The 3020-nt window shown below is 36.3% G+C and overlaps 1 non-coding gene across 1 annotated transcript; it reads left to right on the top strand.

Annotated features, from left to right (window-relative positions):
* Positions 1-1234: 1234 nt before the first annotated feature.
* Positions 1235-1308, top strand: TRNAI-GAU. The gene has a single exon. It is a non-coding gene; the product is annotated as a tRNA-Ile (tRNA).
* The last annotated feature ends 1712 nt before the right edge of the window (positions 1309-3020 follow it).

The following is a 3020-nucleotide window of genomic DNA, read 5'->3' as shown; positions in this document are numbered from 1 at the left end:
AAATGATTTTAAAACCCAGTAATTTGAATGTACATACTTAATTGCATATACTAGGTATGTCTCCCGCTATTTTACCTCTTTCTCTCTCATGGTTTATTTTTGTGGATTGGTCCCCAATATGCTCATGCTACACTGACTCTAGGTTTGGTATGTGACTTGCTACATTGGTTTTCTAGAGTTGCTATAACAGAGTACCACAAACCAAGTGGCTTAAACAACAGAAATGTATTGTTACACCATTCTGGAGTCTAGAAATCTGAGAACAAGGTGTCAGTAGGGCCATGCTCCCTCCGAAAGCACTGGGGAAGGCTTTGTTTCTGGCCTCTCTCCTAGTTTCTGGTACTGCCTTGGCTCATGGCAGCATAACTCCAATCTTCATATGATATTCCCCTGTGTGTGTGTCTGTCTTCAAATATTCCCTTTGTATAAGGACACCAGTCATATCAAATTAGGAGTCCACCATACCTCAGTATGACCACATCTTAATGAATTATATTTGTAACAACTTCAATTTCAAGTAAAGTTTTTCTCTGAGATATGGTTGTGGGGGGGGGAGATTAAAACATATGGATTTGGGGAAAGGGCATAATTCAATCCATAAAACTTGCTTTAACCAATGAGATAATACCAAATGTGGGAAGGAAAGGCTTAAAAAGTAGTTGTACTTTGGGGCTTGTGCTGTTTTTCTGCCTTTAGAAATCTGTCACTGCCACCATGACAACAAGCTTGGACTAGCCTGCTGGATAATGAGAGACACATAGCCCACTGCCCCCGTGACAAGTTGACAGTCAGCCAACCTTCATAAGCAGGGAAACTTAGCTGACTGACAGCTGATCTTGGTGAGAGAATCTAATGGGGACTAGCTAAACCCAATTCAAATTGCATTGTGATCAATTCAAATTGCATTGTGTAGTCTACTGTTTTAAGCAATAAAGTTTTGAGGTGTTTGTTATACAGCAATAGATAATTTATTGTATGTTAGGAAGGGCGGCAGAGAAGGGTAATTTTCCAACTCTAAACTTTGAAAGAAAAAAATTTGTTTGAATAACTGACTGTTGCCAACACGAAAACTTGGTCTGGTTAATTCAGGGACTACTCAGACTTGTCTCCTTCCTTTTCACTGTTTCCTAGGGAGCTTGCTGGAGTGAATAAGGGATTTAAAATTTTAAAAAAGTGTTTTTTTCAATACATTGCCTTGTTCTATTGCTTATAAAAAGGAGGAAAAAGGAGAGCTGGCTTGTTATCTCATTTGGTTAGAGCATGGTGTTGATAACACCAAGATCAAGGGTTCAATCCCCTTACAGGCCAGCCGCCAAATAAAAAAAAAAAGAAAGAAAGGAAGCCACATTTCTCAAAGCTATCATTTCTTTCTATATTCTAGAAAGCTATCATTTAAGGAATCACCAATTGTTGGTTTATTCATTAACCAGCAAATCCTTAATTTAGCTAGTTTAACCATCTATATGACAGATCTGTGATATGCTAGTCATATCTTAGATATATGTCTTTTTACCATAAGTATTTTATCATATAGACTAATACTCTCAAACCAGAAATGGTCCTAAATGTCATTTTTTCTAATCTCTTATGAGTATAGGAATACCCTCCAAATTATTACCAATAAGCAACCTTTTTTTTCTCTGCTTTCACATCTGTTATGATGAAAGTCTCAGTACCTCATGAGGAAGCATATTTTATTTTAAATTAGTACTTCTTGTCAAAAAGTACTTTATTCTCTTGAACTCAAATCTGCCTCCTTATAACAAACTCTGCCTACATTTCCTCAAGGCCTCGTCATTCCACCTATTTTGCTGATAGATAAAGAACAGTATATGTGTTTCCTCTTCAAATAACAGTTCTTCAAACATTGGAAGGCAGCAATGACATCCCTCTTTGGTCTTTACTTAAATGTAATGATAAACACTCTTATCTATATAATAATGTTATGATATACCTGCTCTAAAAAGAAAAGTCTTGATAAATCCAGAGAGTTTACCACCATTCTTAATGCTTTTCTAGACCAAATGGAGAAAACATTAAAAAGAATGACTTGGGAAAAACAGAATTAACTACAGACAAAATTATAATAAAATAATGTGGAACATTACTGCTATTTGTTCCCTTTCTCGGAGACTATTTCAAGAGAAGTGATAATTAAATTCCACTTAATGTCTCTAATAAGAATTGTGCCTTAAAAATTATTAGCAAGTCTAGAGATTTTTTTTTTTNTTTTTTTTTTTAACAGACAAAACTTCAGTTTAGTTCTCAAAGATGAGCCTCGTTGAGAAGCTGTTGGAAATGGTTGATATGACCCCTTTTTCCTGTGGGGAAACTGGGCCTTTTCCTGGCCAGTCAGTAACATATTCTCCAGTGGCAGCTCTCTGGGGAGCAGATTGGTAGGAAGATAATATTTGCATCTGCGAATGAAGAGCATATTAGTCATTGTTTTCCTTGGTCCCTGACTTGACCTAAATTTTGTCTAGTGGAGGAGCACATCTATTTTGGACACTGCTGGAAAAATGTGCCCATGTTTTCAGAGAGTCAACAAAGTGGTTTTATCATCCTCAGTGCTGAAGTCAACCTTTGAAAAATGTTATGTTCGGAAATAAGCACACAAGTACGAAGATCACAGTGCTTCAAACAGGCCAATGGGTTCAAATTTTGGATCCCCCACTCACCAGTTACGTAATTTTGAGCAAGTTATTTAATTATTTTATGTCTGTTTTCCCCCCATTTAAAATGCTGATAGTATTTACCTCAGAGTCTCTGCTGAGACTTGAATGAAAGGATGTTTCGTTTTTTGAGCACGCACACCCACCTCGAAGGAAGAAGGACTTGCATTTCCTACAGTGATTATTATTATTTATTATGGTTATTAAATTACAAAACAAAAATGCACAACACTGAAATTGCAGAACACTTCCTTAAGCCATTAAAAATGTAGTCATACTTAACCGAAACAATAAAGTCACATCAGAGGTGTGTATTAAGTTGCTCAAGAATGGGAAAACAGAAGAAAA

Source organism: Galeopterus variegatus, unplaced genomic scaffold (assembly GCF_000696425.1).
Source record: "Galeopterus variegatus unplaced genomic scaffold, G_variegatus-3.0.2 Scaffold15351, whole genome shotgun sequence".
Taxonomy (NCBI): Eukaryota; Metazoa; Chordata; class Mammalia; order Dermoptera; family Cynocephalidae; genus Galeopterus; species Galeopterus variegatus.
The sequence above is the reverse complement of the archived record's forward strand: the minus strand, read 5'-3'. Positions and strand labels throughout refer to the sequence as shown.